The 26,988-nt window shown below is 35.2% G+C and overlaps 1 long non-coding RNA gene across 1 annotated transcript in view; it reads right to left on the bottom strand.

The window, feature by feature from the left end:
* Window positions 1-627: 627 nt before the first annotated feature.
* Window positions 628-26,988, bottom strand: part of LOC147829725 (uncharacterized) — a 44,740-nt gene continuing 18,379 nt past the window's right edge. The window contains exons 3-4 of the long non-coding RNA XR_015448593.1: window positions 5,246-5,406; window positions 628-4,449 (exon numbers count right to left, since the gene is read on the bottom strand). This is a non-coding gene — a long non-coding RNA (uncharacterized LOC147829725). The remainder of the gene's footprint in view (window positions 4,450-5,245; window positions 5,407-26,988) is intronic.

Here is a 26,988-nt window from a genome sequence, read left to right as displayed (position 1 = left end):
TTTACATTGATTCTATAATCTGAATACTTAGTGCAAAAAAGAAAACCAAAGTACAATCTTACATAGATTAGTATTTTCATAAAAACTTAAAGAATAACGATTAGATTCCTGCAATAATTATAGATTAAAAAATGCCCTCTGATCAATTGGTCCTCATTCTAGGAATAAAATGTTTCAACATTAGAAACTCAGAGATGTCAATGGTAGGATACTCTTATTATGGCAAAAAAGAAAATGATTTTTGTGACAAGTGCCAATAATATATTTGGTAAAATTTTACTCTTATTATATCAAAAATGGATGTACATTCTGTAGGTGCTAAAATTAATATCTAAGAGCTTAACAGTATTATTCAGTGGTAATTTTAACAGGTCTCTCACCAATAGAGATGAGACAAAGATGTCACTCTCCTCACTAGTCAGCATCATTCTGGTTGCAGGAGAGAGTGTGAATGGAGATGAAAGAAATAGAGGGAATAAAATTTGCCAAGAAGCAAAATCATCTTTATCCATGACAATTTTACAAATGTATTTTAGTTACTATATCACTAAAACTAGTACAGAGTCACAAAAATATCAAATAAATATTTTATATATACATGAACATGCATTTGGTAATTGAGTTCAACAGTGTTATTCCATATTATATTAGAGTAATAATTTATTTGGCAAATGAGGTAGAAATAATTGATAAACAATCTGGGAGGAAAATACCTAAATTGTTACCTCATTCCAAAGTATATTCCAAACAGATCAGAAATTAAGATATGAAAAATATAGGCTTGAAAGTACTAGAGGTAGAAGGGGAAATTGTTGTTAACTCAGCAATTTTCTTTTTAGAAATGTATGCTAAAGATGAATTTTGTCAGCAATTATGGAGATGTATATCTATGTATATTTATTGCAATTTCAGCTCTCTTATGAATTAGTGAAAGTCTGCATTCGTGCAGTATAGCAGAAGACATCAAATAAGCATACAGTCTTATATTGGAACTATTTGGCTCTGAAAAGAATAAGGCAAACACATACACATTTTTCTCACTGTCTAGTAACAGTTAGATGTTAATATCCTTCAGGATGTCAAGTGTAAAGTAGGCCTATGTATAATTGTATGCATGTTGGTATACCTATAGATAAATTAAAGGACATAGATGATGGTATGGTTATATATGCATTAAAATTTTATGAATGTGCATCACAAACTTTTAGGAACGAGTTTCTTGGAAAGACTTGGAGTTCTGATTTGGGAAGTGGACTTTCATTCTATGATATTCACTTCTGTTTCATTTCATATTTTTCTTTCTGGTACCAGGGATTGAACTGAGGACCTTGCACTTATGAGGCAGGTGAGGTGCTGCTGAGTAAAATCCCCAGCCCTTCATTTGAATATTTTTAAATGTATGTATTTCTTAAAAACTTGGTGTTCTGATTTGGGAGGTAGCGTTTCATTCTATAATATTAACTTCTGTATCATTGGAATATTTTTAAATACATGCATTTTTCAAAACCTGACATTTTAAAAATGCAAAAATTAGCCATAAACTGAGAACCTGATGGGTCTCCTGTGATTGAATAAGAAAGTATGACTTTTTTTTAGACTACATCTGAAGCTTTTAAAAATTTTAATTTCTAGTGCTTTTGTCTGTTTTTATTCCTTGTTCTTTGCTATATTACAAGTAATTTAACTTATTGTCATCAATTCAAATAACTATAAGAATTGTACTTTACAACATGACACCTTTCAAGGTACCTGTATAACTTTTCAGAAGACTTGAATACTCATTTATTCAATAGATTATTATTGAAGACCTACTATGTTCCAACTGGTATTCTTTAGGCACAATAACTTAACAGAAAATAAAACTTGAGGGTACAAGCTGATCTACACACTGAAGTTAGATGCCTCCGAGGCTAAAGTATATGTGTAATTTGAGAGTTTTCACATAAACATTTAAGAGCCATCAAATGCAGTTAACATTCACTTAAAAAAACAAGTCCACACTATTTATTAAGCATAAACTTTGGGATAGAGATAGTTAACAATTAGACATTAAAGGGGAGGCATTCCTTTGCATACAAATTTTGGCATTTTTAAAATAACTTAATTCAGGCTTATTAAATAGCTGCTGGTAGACACAAAGAGCAACTAACCAACTGGAATATTTGTTTAGATGTTCTTATAAAGTTAAATATATAGCCTATATTGTTCAGCTTTACCATCTCTGGCACAAAATACCCAACAGTTACAACATAAAGGATGAGAGGTTTAATTGGCTCTTGTTTTCAAAGGGTTCAATATATGGCCAGCTGTCCCCAAGACAGGAACATTGTGGTGGAAGGGCATAGCAGAGCAAAGGTGCTTAGTTCATGGTGACCATCATATTCCACCCCTTCCTGACACCCAAACATATTTTCTTAAGTCACACTTAATCTCCAAATAAACACAAAGTCATGAATCTACTTAACATGATGTAAGTATCCCACATACAACCAAAAATGCAATAATGTCTGTTGGACCCAGTGAGAAAGAACCAACCAGAGACTGATATTAAATCCACACAGCAGTTTATTACTGGCTGGGACCTGAGCCAAGCATCAGACTCAAGCCCTGACTGGGGGAGATTAACATATTTTATGCATCTTTGAGGCCAGCAGTTTCTGGGGCCCCCTATGGGATAGAACTAGCAAAGCAAACAAAAGGTACAGAAGCTGAACACCCTGTCCTTAGAACATTTGTAAAACAATAGTTGATTAATTGTTGCTTCTAAGAAACTCTAAGGAGAGGAGGTTTCTAAGCTTCCTCCTTCTGAGTTCATGTAAAGGGCAGGCAGGTGGGTCAAGCAGCAATATGGAGTCTGTCTTACTAACTAGGGTCCTTCAATGTCCACCCTAAAGTTTCACCAATTCCAGCATTATTCATAAATTTAAGTTCAAAATATCCCCTGAGACTCAAAGTAAGCCCTTGGCTACAAACGTCTGAAAATTCAAAAAGCAAGTTACATATTCTCAATATAAAACTGTACAGGGTAAACACTCTCATCTCAAAAAGAGAAATGAATAAGGGGAGGAAATAAAGAAGAATAGGACCAAAGCAAGACTGAAAACCAGCAAGGCAAGTGTTAGATCTTATAGCTACACGTCTGGAATCCAGGGAACATGGTGGTGAAATGTGAGTGCCAAAGGGTTTGGGCAACACCATCCCTATGGTTTTGCCAGTTTCAGCTCACATGACCTCTATCCTGGGCTGGCTGTACTCGTTGCCACAGCTTTCCTTGCTCCTAAAATCCCTAGTTTCCTGGGGTCTCCATTATACCTTTGGCTTCATTCCTACAGCTACACCCATTGTGCTCTCAGTAGCTTCTGGCAGGGACACTGACACTGTCACACATTTTTGCCTGGTGTTCAAGGCCTTTCTTTAAAATCTGAGTGGAAGCCTTAATGTTTCCATAGCATTCTGTATACCAAAAAAATCAGCATTATGTGGATAGTGACAAGATCTGCCACCAATGTGAGCAATAAAGTGGCCTCTGAGGGCCTGGATGGCTGAACACAGTGAAATGAATCCAGGGAAACCAATTTCCTAAATGGACCTTCTTGAAAAGGGTCCCAGGGTCTCTTTCTTCAAATGAAAGATCTACACTTTTGTACCTTAGAGTCTATGATGGATGCAGTCTTGCCAGTTCCTGAGGTGCCCTCAAAACATCTTTCTTCTTGTCCTAGTTCACAGTATTTGGTGTCTTTTAAAAAGCATTAATTTTTTTAGGAACCATACTCTCCTTGATGCTAACTTTACATATGCTAATTTTCTGGTCAAAACTTATGCTTTTCAAAACTTTCTGATCTGTTTTTTGCTCCTGATTCTCACTACAAATCTGGATTAAAAAACCAGAAGTACACATACCACTGCCTGAATATTGGGCTGCCTTGATTTTTTCTCTTGGCTCATGGGCCTAAAATTTAGTCTTAGAGTATGAACAAAATTAGAGAACTTGTGGTAGAGTATAACATGCATGACCTTTAGCCTAATTCCCAATAGAGTTCCCAACTGAAATCTCATACTGTCCATGTTATTACCAACATTCTTATCTTTGAGCTCTAGCAAGAGTCATTCATCAAGATCTGCTTGTAATATTGTAGGCTTTCTCCAGGCTTTTTCAAGACTCTTCCCACAAACCAGTTCCAAAGGCTTCTGAACCATATGATCAAGTACATTTATAGCAATGACTTTCACTTCTCTGGTACCAATGTTCTGCATTAGTCAGCTTTCTTATAGCTGAGACAAATATCTTATACCCACCGCTTAAAGGATGAGAGGTTTATCTGTGTCATGGTTTCAGAGGGTGGAATTCATGGTTGATTTGCTTCAAGGCAGAAATGGCATGGTAGAAGAGTATGATAGAACAAAACTTCTTAGTTCGTGGTGACTGAGAAGCAGGGCAGGAGAACAGCACTAGAGTGGAAAGGGACAGTTATCAGATATACAGCCCAAAATTACACCTTCACAAGGCACACAGACACACCTAGAAGTGTCCTTTCCTAGTCCCCTAGGTGACTCTCAAGTCAATCAAGTTGACAATTAACCTGAACTGTCACACAACCATCCTGGCCCATCATTAGGCATTTACTCAAAGGAGAGGAGAGATTTCATAAAAAGTTTACACACAAATGTTATCAGGTTTATCCAAAATAACCTCAATCTAGAAACAATACAAATATCCATCCACAGGTGAAAGAATAAGCATACTATTGAGCAATTAAGAGTAATTACCAATAAATTCAAAAGCACAAATATATCTCAAAAACACCACATTCAGTGGAAGAAGCCAGACACAAAGAATATACATAGAATGATTTCATTTATAGGGCACTCTAGAAAACATAACTGTCCTGGATAACAGCAAAGAAATCAGTGATTGTCTGAGAAGGGATATAGGAAGTTTATAGGGTTGATAGGAATGTTTTTATTGTGGTAGTAATTTCATAGATCCATATATTTGCCAAAAGTCATCCAACTGCACTCAAAATAAGTATATTTTGTTGTATCTAAATGATAATTTAAAAAGAAAACCATATATCAAATAGAAACAAAGTCACCATATAAGATTTTCTATTAGTTGATATAATTAAGATGAATCTAAATTCTGGCATATCTACTAAAAGTATTTACACCCCATCCCCCCCAAAGTAAAGCAAGTACAAATTTTGAGAGGCAAAACTGGAAATAATCAGAAAATAAAATGCATTACATTTGAATGGCTTGATAGTCCAGGAATAAGCAAAGAACTGAAGGGAAAAAGAAGCACATCTTGTATAAATTCCTCCATGGCCATGAGTGCCTCTGCTTCCCCACAATGGAAGATACTGGTTTCTCAGAGGCCCATTCCACACACTAGGAAACAGCAACTGTCTGCAAGACACAAAGGAAACCCAGGCACAAAATGTTCTGTGTGATCATATGTAGAAAAAGGGAGACAGGGCCTGATTTATGTCTCCATCTGCTCTGGGCTGGCAATAGTCTTAGTGAGAGATGAGCTCAGCAACCCAAATGTGCTCATGATTTGTAAATAAAACAGTCAAACAACTACAAGCAAACAGTGTGTGGGGTATCTTCTGCCCAAATTCAACCCTCTAACTAGTGGAGGCTGGGTGTGTTGGGAAAGCAAATCTTTCTGGGGTCAGTGTAGTTCTCTGGTTTAGAAGTCAAGGACCTTAGTCTTCACTTTGAAAATGAAACTGCTCAATGTGCAAAATGGATTTAACATAAATAACGTGGCAGTCCTTATAGAGAGATCTCTCCAATGCTGGTGGTCTCCAAACATTTACTATCTGGCATTTCATGTTATACTTTAAAACCACAAAGCATTACAAGCCACATAAATCTGTCACACCAGTTGAATTTGTACATCATCAAATCCCTGTCTAATTTTTCAAAGATTATCTACTGCCTCAATGAAGTCTAGGCTCTCTGATCCAATGTAGTTTACTGGGTTGTCATAGCACCCATGTTGGAGCTTGTATTTTTACTGTGTGAAAGAAAATTCTCCAGGAATGTTGAACAGAGTTCAGTATCACTAGTAGTTCATAGACTATTTAGGCAACCAAATTAAATTTGACATTGCTATTAAATGTTTTTCTCACAAACCCATCCAAAGGAAGATATGAGTCTCCCATATTGGTTGCCATTGTCATCTTCATTAAAATTATGCAGCAGGAACCATCCAGCCCTCTACCTCCATCTATGCATCTTCCCTGGCTATCAGGCACTTTTATCTCCCACCAGTTTCCATTACCTCTGCCCATCTACTGGATGTCATTATGACTTCCAGGCACAACTCTGGGGCCTGCCACCTTATCATGCTCAAGCATTGCCTGCCAGGAACCACTGACTATCACTTGGCAGCACTGCCTAAGGTATGAAATGACATGGAGGGAAGGCCTGTCTCTCCTTTGGATTACACTTCATTGGCTGGGACTTGATCTAATACTATGTGTGCTCCATTCTCTTAAAGGGTTTTATTGGAATGGCTAATTCTGTTTTAATGTGTTGCCCTTCTGCCCCATTCAAGAAAGGATTCAGATACTTAGGGTGGATACTTAGTTTGTCTGAGTTTGACTACTAAATTCAAAATGGTTCAGCTCCTACAGGCCCTCTCCTAACTTAGCACATTAAAAATTTAATGAAAGAAACCTATTTCCTTGCTTTCTCTTTTCTTTTAAATAAACTCTTGCTCAACAGGCTTCTTGTTTCCTCAAGCAAACTGGTTGACCCCTGGGAGAATCACCTGGCACAGATGAGCTCTCTGGATCAAAGCAGCTTAAGATAAAACAGACAGTCAGTGTACCATTATAGGTATATAAATAAAGTTTATAAATAAAAAACTTTATAAATAAACTTTATAAATAACTTTATAAATGACTATAAACTTTATAAATAAAGTTTTATATAAGTTTCAAATCAAATATCTTATGAAATTCTGTTATAAGTACAAGTGATGTATTTTCTAAATACACTTAGTACACATTTACATTTATTACAGAATTTTGGTTTAGATATTTGATGATTTAATTGGGAGAGATCTCAATTTTTTTTCTAAGAGTGATGGGAAGTCTTTAAAATACTTTAGGTATGGTGTGATAATATCAGATTTATAGTCTACAAAGGCTTCTTTGGTTGTTGTGTGGTGATCTAATTGGAGAGGAGATTAAGGTGTTTGCAGTTGTCCAGGAGAAATCATGCAAGGTTATGCTAGGGAGATGATAGTGGAAGTGGAGAAAGAATATGAGAAACTTAAGAATTGTTTTGGAGATGCAATGTAGACTTCATGCATACAAGTGTTTTAGTCAGCCTGAGCTACGATAAGTAAATTACGATAGACTGGGTGGCTTTAGCAACAGAAAATGTTTTCTTCATATCTTAGTTCTAGATGCTTAAGTCCAAAATTAAAGTGTCAGCATAGTCAGGTTCTGGTGATGACTCTCTTCCCAGTTTACTCTGTCCCTTTGCCCTTATGTGGGAAGAATAGAACAGAAAGGGAAAGGGGGAGAGGGGAAAAGGGAGAGAGAAGAAGAAACAGGGAGATGGAGAGGGTGGGGAGAGAATAGAGGGACCCAAGGAGAATGAACACTAGCTCTATGGTTTCTTTTCTTATAAAGGCACTAATTCCATCATAAGGACCTCACCCTCACCCTCATCTAAACCAAATTGCTTCCCAAAGGCTCCATCTCCAAATAAATATTGTACCTCCTATAAAAGAAAAGATTCAGACATGGGACTAATGGCATAGTTGGCTTATTTTCCATTGTGGGCAAGAGCTTCAACATGTGAATAAAATATGGTTGGGCCGGGGATTTAGCTCAGTGATTCTGCCACCTGCCTCACAAACACAAGGTCCTGAGTTTGATCTTTGGTACCAAAATAAAATAAAATAAAATACAGTGGATGGGTCCATAGCAGTAGCATATGCATACACACACACACACACACACACACACACACACACAGAGCCCAGACCTGGGGTCATGTAGATCCAACTGGTTCCAAACTCTTTGCTCATGTAGACGTGGATAAAGTTATTTTCTAGATTTGAATGTGAACATAGATGATCTGTGATGGAGGTAATGATATCTGCAGCTCTAGATTCACTTATAGTTATTCCCCGTTTTCTCATTATCAAACTGATATTACATAAGTGTATATTGGAGAAGCTTAGAAGTTGAGGAGAGTATATTCTTAGAGCCTGATAGATTTTAAGATATAAATAGCTTTTGAATTGTAAAGCTGATTTTCTGCATGTTTTCTAGAAAACAGAGTCAGGGAATAAGAATTTATTTCTGTTTCTCTAACATTCTCTTCAAACCATTTGTTGTGAGTCACTAGAAATGTATTCTGCACTTAAATTTTGATGGTTTCTATAAATTTATTTTTGAAAATTGTCAACACTTTATTTAGTCAGGAGTCATATATATTGAGGACCAACCCTGTGCCAGACACTGCCAGGGACTTGAGACCAAGTAGTGAACAAAAAAGAAGACCTGGTTTTGAGCCCTCATGGATTTTACAGTACACTTGTGAATATAAATTTTAAATAAGCAGCTACAAGCTAAAGCAGTACTGTGAAATGGGAAGCATGTGGAGGATGGGAATATGTAACAAACAGGTGTAGCTAAACTAATCTTGGGGATTACTTAAAATATCTTTGCAGATGAAACCATAGGATGAAACTTGGAAGATGAACAAGAATGATGTATGTGAAAAGTTGAAAGAAAAATATTCCAGGCAAATAGAACAGCATGTCTTAATGTTTGGAGACATAAGGGTAGGGATCCTTAAAGAAATAGTAGAAAAACGGTGTGACTAGAAAGTAGAATAGGAAGGACAAAATGATCCAGGATAAAGTCAGGGAAGTGGAAGGTCTTATAAACCATATTAAGAATATTGAACTTTTCTGTGGGCAATAAACAGGAAGTGAATGAAGAGTTGCAAGCTTGAGAGATCATACAATTTTCTGGTCTCTAATCAAAGAATAGCAATGGCAAGAACTGTGTTAGATTAAAAGATTTCTGTCAGCATCGCAAAGAATGGTCAGCACATTTGCCCTGTGTTTTAAGGATTTAGGTCTTTCTTCAAGCAAAATCCCTCACCAGTGATTCAAAGATGCACCTAACAGGAGATATTGGTAGAAGGAAATGGAAAGTGCTCTGTCCAGATATAGAGATAGTTTTAGTATCATAAATAAATAAAATAAATGCAAAGTCCTATGACATATTTTTATAAAATAAATGGAGTGAAAATATTTCTATTCCTACCAGAAATGTTTATCTTGCACTTACCAGAAAACTCAGTATTCAAACTGGCTCATGAATGGTTAAGTTAATTAACTCAAGCAATAGAAAGTTCTGAAATAAGGCAGTCTCTGAAGTTAGCTTAGACTATAGATTTCTGCTCTGCCCCTATTCTTTGCTGATTGTTTCTTCCTGGCTTTCCTCCTGGTGGCAAAACATCTACAGTACCATACACAACATGACTCAAGAGAGGAGAGAATGTCCCTTCCAGTTGGTCTCTATTAAAAGTGGAGAAATACATTTCCCAGAAACCATGAGCAACCTTTCCTCATATGATTCAAGTTAGGTCCCATATCCATTTTTCAAACAGTCTCTGTGGTAAGAGGATTTCCATGTGCTAATTGACTGTGCTCTCATTCAATTAATATGGCAAGGTGACAGAAGCAGTCTAGCTCACCCACAGTGCTGGGGGAGGATGAGCAGCCCCTGAACCACCTGTGCTGCACAGAGGATGGGTGGGAACATAGACAAATTAAGATCCTGTAAGACAGAAAGAGAGGAGTGGATTCTGTGTAGAAACCATGGTTATTCTGTGTAGGTAATCACTTATGTGGGAGCTTGGTAAACCCTTTCTGTAAAGGAAGAGATAGGAAATAGTTTAGGCCATTGCAACTAGTCAGCTCTGTCTCTTTAGTGGGAAAGCATTCACAGACAATATGTCAATATGATATATAATAACCAATATATAAATGAATGATTATATTCCCCAAAAGTTTTATTTACAGAAATAGGTAAAATTTGCCCCTTGGGACATCATCTAGTACCTTGGCCCATATTACTATATATTAATCACTACATTTCAGCCTGCTTCTCTAGATTCTTTTCTGTCTAAAAATATCCCTTGATGTTAATTTTTCACCTTATTTCATGCACAAATAAAAATGTTGGGTGCATGGTTCCTGTGGCAGCTAGTAGAGGACAGTTACCACACAGAAAAATAAAGAGTGCATTTTCCCCTAGAACTCATACCCTGTGGGTAGGCTCCCTCCTGCAGGGAAGGCTGCTTTGTCACGCTATGACATTTTCAGATGGTGTTGTTTGAAAAGCTTTAAACTTAATCCAAATAAAGAATGTAGACCTCATTTCATATTCATTGTCCTGCATACTAACAAAGCTTTATAAATTTTGCTAAATGTGGACTTGGACATGAGTCATATAATTTTTACTAGTGGAGTCATAGCTAAATTAGAAAGACAAGGCACAAAGACATTAAGGGGATATTAAAGGTGATAAATATGCTATGTTACTGAGAGTGAGTGCCCAGTATTTGTATGTTCTTGCTAGTCTTTTTCTATTTTACAGTAGAAATTGAGGGTTTCAATCCACAGAGGACAAGAAAGAAGGCTGTACTTTTAAGTTATAAGAAGGGAAGAATAGGTAAATGCTTTCTCACTGAGTTCAATCTTGTTCATTTTCTGGCATGTAATTTGACAAGAAGTGATTCCTGACTCACTTGCTTTGGTTTCCAACTGAAGAGACTTGGAAGAGATCAGGAGCTACAAAATGGGCATTCAGAATCTGAAAAGTAACTAAAACCAGGGGGCCAGAATGAGTTGGATAATAAAGCAGAAAATAGCAAATATTAAATAATCAAAATTGTAAAAACTATAACAGGTAAAATGAAATATAAATAATACCTAGCAATTAGATGTTACTACTGGTTGAAAAAAAATGAGGTGAAATGTGTCATCCCAAATTGAATTTTTCAATCTGAAAGGTAATAATGAAGGATAGTGGAATAAACCACATTTCCAAAATTAAAAATCATACTTGTACATTTTCTCAACCTGTTGACAAATCCAAGTTGGACAAAATATGCTGAAGAAGTTGCCTTTGACCATATAGCTAGGTACTGACAATGTAAATTATCATAGTGACTCAACTGGTGTTTGCTTAGCCCTGGCATTAGAAATGCCTCTTTCTCCCCTTTTTCTTTAATATTGCAAGTAATTAGAAGTTAGAGATCAGTACCCAAAATGCTATCTATGTTCTCTCATCAAAAGCAAATGCATACTAAAATACATCATAAATTAAAAATGGTGGAAGGCTTGTCAGGTTCTTAAGAATATCTGGACAAAGATGAAAATTCAGAATAACACCAAAAAAAATTGACAAGAAGAATGATGCCAGAACTTAGTATCAATTATTCTAATTACAAAGAAGATAGAACTGAATTGAGAAAATCTCTCCTCAGTCTTCAGCTTAAGACAAACCCATTCTTAGGAAATTCATTGATATTTTAACAAAACAATTTAAGATCCTTGCAATAAGAAAACAGAGGTAGCATCCTTCTGAAACTTATAAATATGTTCTGTGAGACAAGAAAATCATTCTTTCTAATCTCACTCCCATAACTCTATGCCCCTGTAAAGGTTTTCAAATCCAGGAAAGCAGAAGGGCTACATGGAGAAGACAGGGTATGCCTCAGTGTACTGCAAAACATACTGTCTTTTAGAGTAGAGTGGGAATGAAATATGGAAGAATCTCTTCATTCTGAAAGTTTTTCTTTTGCAAATATTGCATGGGTTTAGAAATCAGAGAACAATGAATCACTAAGGAATGGAAAAAGTTACCTCTTTTCTTTTGAGCAGAAAAACAGGTGTGAAAACCTCCCAAGAACCAGGACCAGACTGGAGGATTGAAAACACTCCAATCTCTAGAATTGGGAAATTGATTTATCATCACATAACATAAAGAAACCAAGATCTACATCTCACCTCATCTTCCCTGAGAATTGAATATGGACAGATTCTATCTGTTTAAGAATGTGAGGAAAACAAAGCCTCCTCCAAATATTTAAAAGTGGGGTGCATTAAAAAAACTCTAGAACAATGTATCAGCACACCATCCGAATGACTAAGAGGGAGCAGTCTGAGATTCAGACATCTGTTTATTTAGCTTTCTCGACTTGGTTAAAGATGCCATAATCCCTATCCTGCATCATCTAAAGAGGCTGAGATAAAAGGGAACTTGTTATTGAACAGTGAAACTTAAGAAAGAGAAGATGGAATTGCTTTCAAGATAGGGAGGCTGGGATACAGAAGGTCTACAAAATTAAAGATATAATAGTAGAATTAAAATTAGCATCAAATGCAGCAAGAAGTAATTAAAATGATGCCCGGAAGCCAAATTTGCAAATTTCCCAGAAAAGGCATGATCTGGCTCCCATCTACTTCTTTAGCCTTTCCTCTTCACCCTCACTCCCTATTCTTCAGCCACAGGTTTTCTTTTGTTTCCTCATATTCACCAAGCCTGTTGTTACTTTTGGCTAGGACACATTCTTCCCTACTCTTCTTGGCTGGGTTTGAATCTCAGCTCAGCTAATTTACATGACCTCTTGAGGCTCGGTCTCCTTGTCTATATATCTGATTGATAACAGATTTTAACTCTGTCATGAGAATTAAATGAGATAATAAATATAAAGGGCTTAACTCAGATTCTTGTAAACAGTAAGTGTCCAAAACATGTAAGGTGCTAATACTACTAGTAAGGTCTAGTAGAAGTTTATTCCTTTAATGACCATCTTGCTCACTAGACTAATAGTAAGCTCCAGGAAAAAACAGACTTTTTTGTCTTTTTGTCTGTTTTTATATATCCTGAACCTAGATTATCTAGCAAATGTAAATCAATAAGTAAAAATTAGGCTGGTATCAAATTTTATGATGTAGACTTAAATGACAGATGACAATGAAAACCTGAAAGTAATTTTGAGAGGCAAAGGTTGTGATCCAGGGATTCTATACCATTAAGCTCTACTTTAGGTGTGAAGGCTACAGAAACACATCCCCAAAGAAAGGACTCCGAAAATATTAGGTACGTGCTCTTTATGGGAAAAAAAGTTCCCTGAAGAAGAATTACAGCCAACTAAGGCATCAAAGTTAAATGTTTGAAATTAGGAAAATGCTGATAGAAGTTTTGGCAATGTTCACTTAAACAAGTTAAAATTAACAGAGACCCAAATTACTGTAAAGCTGAATGCAAATGACAATTGTCTTCACAAAGAAGATAAAATATTTTAATGCATAGTGATGAGTTGTATAAATTTATACAACAACTCGTTACATTAACAAATATCAAGATGTGAATGGGGAAAAGAAAATGAAAGATGTGTTAAATATTGTTCTTATATTAGGGTGACCAAAAAGACAAATGTTTCTTCATTATAATGATTTGAAAACTGTAGGCTAAGGAATATACTGTATTTCAAAAAAAATAAAGGTAATTCATCAGGGAAAAGAAAAGAAAAGATACTTACAGAAGGTAACTTCCAAAACTACTTCAGAAAATGGCAAGAAAAATGGAATAAATATATTTAAAGCAACGGGGATTATTTTGATGGGATTAATTCCTTACTCTAATAGTTGTTTGCTGTAATAATTTGTAAAATTTAAGCATTCACTGTATTTTCTAATCATACTTCATATAATACTTATAAAACTATGGATGATGTAAAGCTGCTTTTAAAAGAGGAGATTCTCAAATTGATGTGTTAGTAAAACAAAGTCCAATTGTCTTCTGTTGACTGACTCACCTTAAACTAATTTCTATAAAAACATATAACAGGTAAATGCAAGCAAACAGAAAAAAATAAGTTTTAATAGTACTAGCAAACTATACAGGAATTAAAATTGAGGGCATGAAAGGAAATTCTGAGATTAAGAACACTGTTTGATATTATAAAAACCAAAAGTTATGAATGTAAGGCAGACTGAGAGGTTGTAACATATATTTAATAAAAGATTTCATTTAAGGAATAGATAAGGTGACAAAGAATAGCACTTATTGAAACATGTTCTGTTGATCAACAAATGATAGATTTTTGTAAATGTACCTAAGAATATGTATCCTGCATTTACTAGATATGATGTTTTATGTATGTCATTTAGACCAGGATTTCAAGAAGTGTCCTTCAAATGTTCTATGTCCAATAAGGACATAGGACATAAGGACTCTTGACCTGCTTATTCCAGATGAGTGAAATATGTGTGTTTATTCTCCGTATGTTATTGTTTGTCTATTTCTCCTGATTTTTGCCAGTTTTTACTTTGTCTATTTTTGGTTATCTTATTAGATACATAGAAATCCAGAAATATGCATTCCTGGTGAAATGAAACATATTTAATTATGAATTGTCCCTCTGTATCCCTTACAGTGCTTTTTGTTTAAAAGAGGAGTTGGACATTAATGTAGCTGCACTTTCTTCTGTTTAGTGCTTTGGATGGCATATCCCTTTCCATTTGCTTCTTTTAAACCTCATATCCTTTTTGTTGGATGTGATTTATTTCAATATTATCAAAATTTTATCTAGTGTGATAGTCCTTAATTTTTCAATTGGAATATTTAGTTCATTTATATTCAGTGGTTATGGATGTATTTGAATTTAAAACTACCATCTTACTATGTGTTTTTGTTCATACATCCTGTTTATTCTATTTTAGCCCTTGTCTTATAGAGGTAAGAATGAGTAGCTGTCCTGTGAATTACAGCACTTGTTTGTAATATCAAAATCTAATGTCCATTGATATTTTGATTTTCTTCCTAGAACAAAGTAAAAACCATTGAACGTTTTAAACATTTTTCTCCTCTGACTACTTTCCTTTGTTTTCATGTGGTTTGATTCCTTTTGTATTTTAAAGTGCACCAAAGCATTATTAATATTTATCTATAGAGTCAATATCCATATAAATTTACCCACATATTTTATACCCTTAATCTTTAAGAAGTTTCTGTACTCACATTAAAATGTCCATCAACAAAACTTATATGTTTACTTGTGGCAAATGGATGAAGAATTCACTAACAAAATTTCACAAACTCTTTGGATTGCAGCTTAATCATGGTAGGCATTTCCTGAACAAAATGTCAGAAGCCTGCAGTCTGGCACAGTGTGACAATGGGCCACCAAAGTAGTGGTTTAATGACTCAGAAAATCAAGCATTGGGATGGCTTCATCTGGAAATGTTTGATTTTGTTTTGACTTGATCCTACTCTCAACCACTTCATATAGCCCAATTAAATTTCTAAATTAAAACTAATTTTATTTTAGGATTTCATAGAACTGTTTAATTAGTACACATTTTCAATACACAATGACTACATTTATCATAGGAAGTTGGTACATGTACTTAACGCACCTTAATTCTTTTTTGTTCCTTACCCCTCTCATCCCTCCCTGGTCCTTCCAACTCTTAGTTATTTTACCATTTGCAAAAGCTCTATTTCCATGTTTTTCTTCAATTCCTTTTTCTTTTTTTTTATAAGGGAAAATGTTCATGAATTTAGGGTAGGCAAGAACTTCCTAGGATACAAAAAACATGATGTATAAAAGAAAAAAATTGATAAATGAGATTCCATCAAAATTTAGAACTTTAAATGACATCATTAAAATGAAAAGTAGTCCTTAAACAGAACATATTTACAATGCATATAACCTATGACCAGAATATATAAAGAACTCTTACAGCTCATTAATAGACAACCCAGTTAAAAAGTAGACATAAGAAGATGATAAATAGCCAGTACAGCACAAGGAATGGTGTGCAACTCTAGAATCAGAAAAATATTAATCAGTACAATAACAAGATTGAATTATACTCTCATTAGGGAGATGAAGTTAAAAGTTTTAAAAGCCTTGTCATGATGTTTTCTTTTTGTTGGATTCTCCCCCTTTGCATTTAATTTGTCATGCCCAATGGATTCATTCTTCTGGGTTTCCTGGGGTTGAGATCCTCATTGTCTTCTCCTAAGGTATTGTCTAAAATATTTGGAGTGCCAGTTTGGTATTCATGAAGTTCCTGAGGTGCTCTTTATCATGAAAGTATCTTATTTCTCCATCCATTTTGAAAGATAGTTTTGCAGGGTACATCAATCTGGGTTGGAGGCTGTTTTCCTTTAGGGCTTGAAATACATCACTCCAAGCTCTTCTTGCCTTGAGGGCTTGCATTGAGAAGTCTGCTATGATTCTGTTGGGCTTTCCTTTGTATGTGCTTTGTTTCTTTTCTCTCACTGCTTGTAGAATTTTATTCTTCTGTTGGATTTCTGGAATCCTAACTATTATATGCCTATGTGTAGATTTTTTTTTGATTAAGGCTAGCTGGGGTCCTATATATCTCACTTGCCTGTATGTCAAGTTCTTTTCCCCTCCTTTGGATGTTTTCTGCCATCACTTCTGTGAATAGTTTTTTTATGTCATCTGCACTCTCTCCTGTTTCTTCATTGACTCCAATCAGTCCTATGTTAGTTTTCTTTGCATCATCTAGCAGCTGCTGGATTGATTTCTCATGTTCCCTTACAATTTTAAAGAAATTTTTATTTTCCTCATCACTAATTGCAATCTTACCTTCTATATCTGAAATTCTATCCTCACATTGGTTTATTCTGCTGCACAGACTTTCGATGGAGTTTTTAATCTCCTGGAAATCTGTTTTATGGATTCCATTTGTTTCCTATGTTGGGATTCCATCACATTCCTCAGATCCTCTATTTTTTTTAATCTGTGTCCTCTCTAGATTTATTAATCATGTCTTGCACCATAAGCATAGTCTTTGCTGTTATCGGAGTAATTATTTCTCATTTCATTTTTCCCAGATCCTCTTTTGTTGCCAGTTCAAAGAGTCCAGGTGGCTGAGTATCAGAGTGTTCCATCTTGTTTCCTTTTGGGGTTGCGGTAGGTGATCCAAAAGTCTGTTTTTGAGGCTTGCTTACTGGTCTTCTCATTTCCACGGAGGGGGGATGTGCTTCTGGTGCCCGTGTGGCTCACCTTCTCTGCCCTAGGAGCTTGGGATGGCAGTGGAGGAGCTTCCTTCTGGGTTTTCAATTCCTTTTTCTATCCTCTTTACCTCTCCCCTCTCCTTTCTCCATCTCTTGTTCCCCCTCCAGTTTGAAAAAGTTGTCCCTACTTCTTACTATCTTTCTTTTATTTTGCTTTTAACATTATTTATAGTTTTGTTTTATTACATAAGAGAAATCATGTAATATTTAAGCTTGTGCATTTGATTTATTTCATTTAATATTATGGTCTCAATGTGCATCCATTTTCCTATGAATGTCTCAAGTTTATCGGTTTTAAGGCAAAGTAGTACTCCATTGTCTATGCCACTCCTTTGAAATGACTAGAAACATTGTTGATATGGCAAATCCAAAGGCAAGAATCACAGAGATGAAGTAATCCAATCATCTCAATGTCAGTGAAGCCCCACTCTGTTCAAATTCAGCAGCAAGAGATGGTAACAAAGAAGATATTTGTGGGCACAATGTGCCCATCTCTGAGGAGAAGGGAACACTAAGTTAATTGTCAGTTAATGCCTTCCAGTACTGAATCTTTCTGAAATTCCAGGACTGAGAACTCTGGAATAAAGCCCTTCTATATCTATGGGTACTGCATCTATACATTCAACTAACCAAGAATCATGTACTATGACCTGGGAAAGTCACATCTGTACTGAAAGGTCAACATGGATTTTCCTTGCCATTGTTTCCTAGACCATACATTTTAGGAACTATTTAGGTAACATCTCTATTGTATTAGAAACAATTTACAGGTGAGTTAAAGTATATAGAAGGATTGGATATGTTATATGTAAATATTACACCATTTTACATGAAGGACCTGAGCATCCCTGGATTTTTGTATTCACGCAGAGTTTTGGAATCAATTGACTGCAGATAGAGACAACTGTGAATGGTACAATTGGGATCTACTATTTGCCGAGGCACTTGGTAGGTTCTATGAGGTTTCTTAGGCTTGACAAGAGGCTGTGGATGCAAAGTAGGTTGCTTCCCTGCTTCTACAATGACTTCATATGGGTGGCCTCCCTACTTCCTCCTTTGGGCCTTAAAATGATGTTTTTGACATCATGATGAGAGAAGATCCTTTGTCGTTCCCAAGCCTTCTGTCCACTGTAAGTAGAGAGACCTTGTACCTTTCAGAATTTGTGAATTTGTTCAGTATAGACCCTCTGTGGGTTTGATCCACCAAGTCCTGTATATTCTAACTGTTCCTAAGATGATAGCCTATAGACTGAGAGAAAAGTTATAAATGTAGAGGTACAAATGGTACCATTTCTGCTATTCCTTCTCAACTGCACAGGGATTGAGCAGAACTCAGATCTTATCCACAGGTGAGAAGAGCATGATAAAGGCAAGGGAGACATTGTTTATTTACTAAGAAAGTTGACAATTCTATGCACATCATTAGGCCTTTGTAGAGCTGGGCTAGGATCCTAAAAAGAAAGGATTTCTTTTTCTCTGATATTATTCAGCCTTTGCTTCTTGGGGTTGGTAGAGTTAGCAAATAAAATGTAGGACCCCTTTGTATTACATGAGACATACACTAAAAGGTTATTTGTTGTTCATGTGAAATTCTAATTTATCTGGACATCTTGTATATTGTCTGGTCACCCTGACACAGCTTAGATTGATGCCGTGTCACACTGTCTTTCATTGTTCATGACTTGTTCTGTGTCACATGTTTGGTTTATAAGTCTGTAATGCAGTGGGAATTACTTCTAGTTGCTACTAGCACCTGTTTCAGAGCTGAACTTGTAGTATGACTGAGTTAATATAAAATCATTTCATGTCACTCTTGATGATGGGATTAAAGTTGTCAAGAGTATGAGAGTATGAGTGGACCCAGCCTATAAGATCCAAAGGTTAAGTATGGCACCATTACATAGATATGTAATTGTAGAAATGGAGCTATAGTAGTGCCTGGTTCTTGTAATAATTTTTTTTTGATACCAGGGATCGATCTTGTAATAAATTTTATTTTATGTTATTCCATTTCCTCCCCCCCCCAAGCTCCCTTCCCTCCCTATGTATAAAAGCTTTGTGTCCATTTTTCCTTCTATTTTCACTTTTTTTCTTCTCCCTTCCTTTCTTTCTTCCTCCTTCCTCCCTTGTTTCCCTTCCCATTTGAACCCTTTCTACCTATTTCCCAACATCCATTATACATTTTAGTCCCTATTTCACTTTTGGTTTCTCTCACCAGAGAAATAATGCCATATTTAAAGGTGTGCCTGATTTATTTCACTTATGAGTATGGTCTCAAACTCTATCCATTTAGCTATAAATGTCTGAAGCTCATCCTTCTTTATGGCAGAGTAGTACTCCATTGTATTAAAAAAAAAAACCATCTTTATTCACTCATCAGTTGATGGGCATTTTGGCTGTTTCCAAAATTTAGCTATTATGCATTGTGCTGCTATAAATGGGTGTGCATTCTTTGCTGTGGTATGATGCTTCTAATTCTTTTGGGAAGATACCAAGAAGAGGTATAGCTGTTTCAAATGGAACCACTAGTTTTAGTTTTTTGAGAAATCACCATGCTGATATCCACAATGGTTGCACCACTCTACACTCCCACCAACAATGGAGAAGGGTTCCTTTTTCCCCACACCCCCAACAGCATTTGTTATTGATTGACATCTTGGTAGCAGCCATTCTTTCTAGAGTGAGATGGAATCTCAGTATTATTTTAATTTGCATTTCACGAATGATATAGAAAATTTTTTTCATGCATTTATTTTCTGTTTCTAATTCTTCATCTGAGAAGAGTCTTTTCATTTCAGATGCCTATTTTTGGATTAGGTTGGTTCTTTTAAGTCATAAAGAGTAGCAATAAGGTTTAGATCAGTGCAATAGAAATATAACCTAAATTTCAAATATAATTTAAAATTTTCTGGTAGCCACCTTTATAATTTAAAAAGTAAATAAAATTAATTTTAATTGTGCATTTAATTCTGATTATCTAAAATATTACCTTTTCAACATGGAATCAATATAAAGAAATTATTAATAAAAATTTTTACCTTGTTTTAATATGGAATCTTCAGTGTACTATGTCTCATCAGAAATACTTCATGTGTAGGATTTCATAAAATGTGTAGTTGAAAAAATATTCACATGCCCAAGTTATATCAAACACTTAAGTTTTTTAAATAACTGAATTGAATAAGTCCTTTTATATTTAAATGTAGAGTAGTGAACATTAAAGTTAAAAAGTTAAATTTCTTATTCAAATAGCCCCATTTCATGTTCTGAGTAGCCACAGTGCAGCCCTAGGTGGTCTCTGGCACTCCTAAAATTCTCTTAACCCAATCAAACAAGCCAAACAAAACAAATCTACAGCTAATCTATCTCCCCAGGGAATGGAATCAACTGTATTCTAATTCCCCTCAGTCCCTATTAATTCCATAGCAAGTCTCCTTTGTGTCATTTTTCTCTACAAGAAAATCAGATGATGTGGTTTTCCTTGTAAGTCACTGAGTGACAATATTATCCATGCAATATGAATTTCCCTGATTTTTCAGATTGCTTTGTGGATATTTTAATTCAAGAGGCCTTTTCCAGAATCCTCCTAAAAACATTATTACATCTGAGGCCCTCAGAAAGGATCTGAACCAGTCTGAGAAGGTGAACGCCAGAACCTCCCCCGCAGTCCAAACAGTTTGTGGACTTTGTCTAAATAGTCTGGTATACTAACCACAACTGAGGAATTTATTAGAGCGTTAAAGTACTGTAACAAAAATGTTGTCATTCAAAGGCGGGGAGGCGGGGAGGCGGGGAGGCGGGGGGGCGGGGGGGCGGGGGGAGGGAGTGGAATATTCCTAAAGCCAGACACTGGGGCTCTGGCAAGAGTACAGGCAAAGTGTCCCGGTCCCGGGATCAAAAGGTGATTGGGAAGCATCTAATTGAGGAGTACAGCTCTGCTATCTGCGGTTTCCCTTCCAAAGGGCAGAATTTCGTGCAACTCTTTGAACAACTGCACAGCCAGCTCAAGGGCCCTGCAGGAAGAGTCCAGCCTGGATTCCTGGAAGTTGCAAATAATGGGGGTGGGGCTCTTGTCTGCATTTCTCTGGGCCCAGACTCTTCATTTTTAATTCCTTTTACCCCAAACAGGAGATTCTAATAGTAGCTGGGAATTTCCTAGTGCAATTCAATTTACACCTAAAGTAGATGTAGATGTTGAAATAATTAAATAAGAAAAATAAAAGTGTTAAAAAGTGCATGTATGAAAGGAAACTGCTTAGGGAAGGGAGGGGGCTTGAGGGGGTGAATGGGATAAAATAAAATTTATTAAAAATACTTCTTTGAGTTTAGCAAGCATTAAAAAAAAGATCCTAGGATACATGTCAATAGATTACTCAAATCCCCATATGTGCCATTTCCATCCAGTTTACTTCACTTGATGCCTTACACAAATAAAGTCTCTTAAATACTTTCACGCCCTTGCTTAATTTCCCAGAGTGCTACTATGTTTTCATCTTTATTTTTCTGATGCTTAACTTTATGTACAGAGGTTGCAGGCAAATCAAAGCAAAGAGAAGACGCAAAGTGACTTCTCTCATTTCACCCAGAAACACTGCAGTCTCAAGGAAAGGAAAATATTTGGTCATTTAACTAACATTTACTGGGCACTTAATATGTGTGAGATACTAGGAACAGAAAAAGATGGTGACTAATTGTAGAAATTCCAGCTGTAGCATTTACTAGTTGTGTGACCTTAAGGCAATTATTTTTATTTTTTAAAGCTCAGATTCCTCAATTTTAAAATGAAGATAGTAAAAAGAAAGTGATAGAGGAAAAATATGTAGGTTACTAATAAATGTCTTATACTCAGTATTAAAGATGAATTATCATGCCCCCATGTCAAGTAGACTTTTTTGTCTGGCCAATTTGGGTTTCTATAGATCATGCAGACTTTAGGTAAATAGCCACTATCAATTTTAAGAACTTTCTAATACTATTTTTTACTTAAAAAATGAGATTTGACAAGAGTAATCAATATGATTGACTTTATACAGCCAACTTTGGCTTGATTTATAGTTCCCAATAGAATTTTTATATATAATTATTTTTGCTTTTTATCTCTATTAATTTGCTTCTCTAATGTTAATAGTTAACATTGTTAAAAGTTACTTTAATTTTTTTAAAAAATAAAATTTGCATATCATACAATTAACAAGTTAAAGGTTAGAATTCAATGGTTTTTAGTAAAGTCATAGTTGTGTGCAAGCATTACCATAATAGATTTTGGAATATATTCATTCTCGGGCCAAGGATTTAGCTCAGTGGTTCCAGTGCCTGCCTTGCAAGTGCAAGGTCCTGAGTTCAATCCCTGGTACCCAAAAGAAAAAAATAAGAATATTTTCATTCTCTTGAAAGGAAACCCTGGACCATCTAGCTATAACTTTTAAACCTCCATTTCCCATCACCGTTAGGAAACAGTAATCTACTTTCCATCTGTATAAATTTGCCTAATTCTGCAAATTTCATATAAATGGGTTCATATTTTCTTTTTACTGGCTTCTTTCTTGTTGCATATTTTCAAGTTTCAGCCATAGTTTTTCATGTGTCAGTAGTTGATCCTTTTTATGGTCAAATAATATTTTACTGTATGAACATGAAACATTTGTTTAACCATTTAACTAGTTAATGAACATGCAAATTGTTTCCACTTTTCTGGCTATTATAAATAATGTTATTAGAAAGATTTATGAACAAGATTTATATGGACATACGTTGTTAGTTCTCTTGGATAGATATAAGAGCAGATTGCTGGATTATAGGCTTAACCATTTGAGATGCTTCCAGACTCTTCCAAACTAGGCATACCATTTTGCACTCCCACAGGCAGTATATAGGGTTCAGTTTCCTCCATATTCTCACAATGATTATTGTTTTTCTAATTCTAGCCATCTTAAGGGTATAAAGTGTATTGCACTATGATTTTGATTTACATTTTAATAATGATGTTAAGCATTCTTTTCACATGCTTTTTGGGCATTTTTATATCTTCTTTAAAGAAATGTGTATTCAGTTCCTTTGCTCATTTTAAAATTGGATTATTCATCTTTTTATTGAAAAGTTGCAGGAGCACAATTTGTAATAGCTAAAACTTGGAGGCAGCCCAATTGCCCATCAACTGGAGACTGTATAAAGAAAATGTGGGGTTTTTTAATAAAATGAGAAATTGGAGACATTTATAGCTAAATGGATGCACATTGAGGCGACACTCTTAGGTGAAATACATGGGACACATATGTGTAAACACCAAATAGTTTCTCTGGTGTGAGAAACTGAAAGTGTAAATAAGGATTTAAAGGTATAATAGATAATGTGAAATAGGAAGAAAAGGGGCAAAGGGGAAAGGGAAGTTAGAGGGGTAGGGGAAAGGAAAGAAGGGAACGGAATTAATATGAGAAAATGGAAAAATGGAAACAAAGTCTTTGTAAATAGGGAGGGATGGAGGGGTTGAAGAGAGGGCAGGGGAGTGGGGAAAAAATAAGAACCAAGAGAGACTATGTAAAGGTGCAAATTTCCAATGATGAATGTAATTATATTGCCTACCTAAAATGTACCAATAAAATTCATTTTAAAAAAAGAAAAGCTGCAGGAATTCTTTATATAGTCTAGATACAAATTTCTTAACAGACAATATTATTTGCATACATTTTCTTCCTTTTTTAAAGGTTGTCTGTCACTTTCTAGATATCTTTAAATGAACAAAAAATTTTTCCCAAAATATTCATGAAGTTCAATTTATCTGTGTTTTGTTTTGCCACTCATATTTATTAGTCATCTCTCCATTCCTATGACAAAATACCTGAGGAAATCAACTTAAAGGGTAAAAAAATTTATTTTGGCTCACAGTTTCAGAGGCTTCAGTCCATGGCCAACTGGCTGCATTGCTTTTTGGCATGTGGTGAGGCAGAAATATAGAAGAAGGGCATAGCAGAGGAAAGCTGCTTACCTATGGCAGCAAGGATAGAGAGAGGGAAAGAGTCAGAAAGGGAGGGCTGGGGACAAAAAATGTCTTTCAAAGTTATGCCCACAGTGACCAGCTTCATCCAATTAGGCCTCATCTCCTAATCCATTCAGCTAATGAATACATGGATGGATTTAGATCTACTTGATAAAATTAGAGCCCTCATGATCCAATCAGTTCCTAAAAGCCCATCCAGCTAGTGACCAGCTTTTCAACACAATGAGCCTTCTGGGGGATCCTTTGGGTTCCAACTGTAGCATCATACTTTTGATATATATAGGAATCCATTGCCAAAATCACAAATATTTACACATATGCTCCCAGATAAGAGTTTTATAATCTTATCTGTTATGTTTAGTCCATTGGTCCATGAGTTAATTTTTCTATATGATTTGAGGTGAATGTCCAAAGGCATTTCTTTGGTGTGTGGCTATTTGTCTCTGCACCACTGATGAAAAGCCCATTTTTCCCCATTAAAAGGCCTCCCTATCTTTGTTGAGTTTCAATTAAAAACAGATGTATGGGTTTATTTCTGGACTCTCTTTCTTTACTATTGATCATTAGTTTTCACTTTCAAGTATTACATACCACAAATAATTGTATGGCTACTTTTATACAACTAGCAGCACAGCAAGTTTGTTCACACCATTACAAACAAGTGAATAATGCACGTGCTACAATGTTATACAATGTTATAATGGCTATATAGCTGAGCAACAGGAATTTTTCAGTTTTGTTGCAGTCTTATAAGACCACCTTCTTATATGTTATCCATCACTGACTGAAACATTGGCATACAGTGCCCGACTGTTTGTCATGGATTTTGATTTTTGAAACTTCACATTTTGGAAGGTATTTAGAGTTTCTTTGAAATGAACTACACAATCAGAATTTATAGGTGTTTGTGAACATAAGAAAGCCATCTGTTATTCTCTATGCATAACAAAGTCCTATCCTATGAAACAAGATAAGATAGATTTTTATATCAATTTATTTTTACCTACCATCATATTTTGCCAGTTATATGGGAATATATATTATGTGCAGTCTCTAGATATTACTTTTTTCTCACAATACAACTTTGATTTTTAAAGATCCAATTATCTTGTATGTGGCTCCAGTTTAGGAATTTTCACTGTTAACTCATATTTCTTAATGATATTAAGCTATCATATTTTAATGATTTTCCTGTCAATAGACATTTGGGTTATTCTTAGTTTGTACATTCTTCTAATACATTCTTGTTCAAGTCTCCTGAGGCATATACAAAAGAGTCTCTGTAAATAGTTACAAGTGGAAATATTAACTCAATTGCATTTGTGGTCAGAGAATGTGGATTTTATTACTCTAATTCTTTGAAAGTTTTTCAGAATTGCTGGCCTTGTAATTGATCAATTTCTAAAAATAAGTCATGTGTGCTTCAGAGGAATGCATGTTTTCTGGTTGTTAGATGCTGAGACCTATTTGTATTCATTACTTTAAACTCATAACCTGTGCTGTTCAACTGTAAACATCAATTTTTGTCTATGAGATTTATTATTTATTGTGTCTATGAGTAATTGAGAAAGAAATGTGGCCATTTCTGACCCATCTTACGTTTTCTGATGTTTTGGTTATACTTCCTTGAAATAGGAGAGACTGATTGTTTTCTTAATCCAAATTTTCAATTTCTGTGTTTAGTCTATTAATGGTTTTTGTGATTATTGATATATTTGAACTAGTTTATTCAAGTTTACTTTCTTATTTCTACTTGTGTCATATTTTTGGACTAAATTTTTCTTTAATGTTACAATGTTACTATACTTAATATTTAAGTTTTATTAGAATTATATGTAATATTTACTTGTAAAGGCTACACAACACAAGACAAAATACACAACTCAATGATATCTCAAAATAAAGACATAAAATGACCATAAAGAAGGAAGGAAAGAAAATCCCAGAAAGCTCATTATAACTCCTATAAATCATTAGTTCTTCCCACATTCTTGAAGTAATCACTAGTTTTTTAAATTTATTAAGTGTATTGGTACATTTTAGGTATACAATATGATGACATTCATCATTGGTGATTTCAGTTTCTCACACCAAAGAAACTATTCAGTATTTACACATGTGTGTCCTATTTATTTCACTTAAGAGTATGGCCTCAATGTGCATCCATTTGGCTATAAATGTCTCTAGTTTCTCATTCTTTCTGGCTGAGTAGTACTTCATTAATAAAATCTTCTTTATCCATTCTCCAGTTGATAGGCAATTGGGCTGTTTCCAAGTTTTAGCTATTATAAACTGTGCTGCTATAAACATGGGTGCACATATATCGGTGTGGTATGATTCTTTTAATTCTTTTAAAAAATTCATTGGTACATTTTAGGTATACAGTACAGTTACATTCATCATTGGGATCTTGTACCTTTACATGATGTATCTTGGTTCTTATTTTTTCCCCATTCCCCTGACCTCCCTTCAACCCCTCCTCTCTGACCTATTTACAAAGATTTTATTTCCATTTTTTCCTTTTCTCATATTCTTTCTGTTCCCTTTTTTCCTTTCCCCTACCCCTCCCATCTCCCCTACTCCTTTAGACCTTTTCTTCATTTTTCATATTATCAATTATACATTTTGATGCTTATTTATACTTTTAGTATTTCATACCAGAGAAACTATTCGGTATTTACACATGTGTGTCCTATTTATTTCACTTAAGAGTATGGCCTCAGTGTGCATCCAGTTAGCTATAAATGTCTCTAGTTTCTCGTTCTTTATGGCTGGGTAGTACTAATTTTATGAAAAAAAAAATCTTCTTTATCCAGTCTCCATTTGATGGGCAATTGGGCTGTTTCCAAGTTTTAGCTATTGCAAACTGTGCCACTGTGAACA

The sequence above is a fragment of the Heterocephalus glaber genome, unplaced genomic scaffold (assembly GCF_053883595.1).
Source record: "Heterocephalus glaber isolate CG9 unplaced genomic scaffold, H.glaber_assembly_v1.0 deba00000474, whole genome shotgun sequence".
Classification (NCBI taxonomy): domain Eukaryota; kingdom Metazoa; phylum Chordata; class Mammalia; order Rodentia; family Bathyergidae; genus Heterocephalus; species Heterocephalus glaber.
Note: the sequence above shows the minus strand (reverse complement) of the source record. Positions and strands in the feature narration are given on the sequence as shown.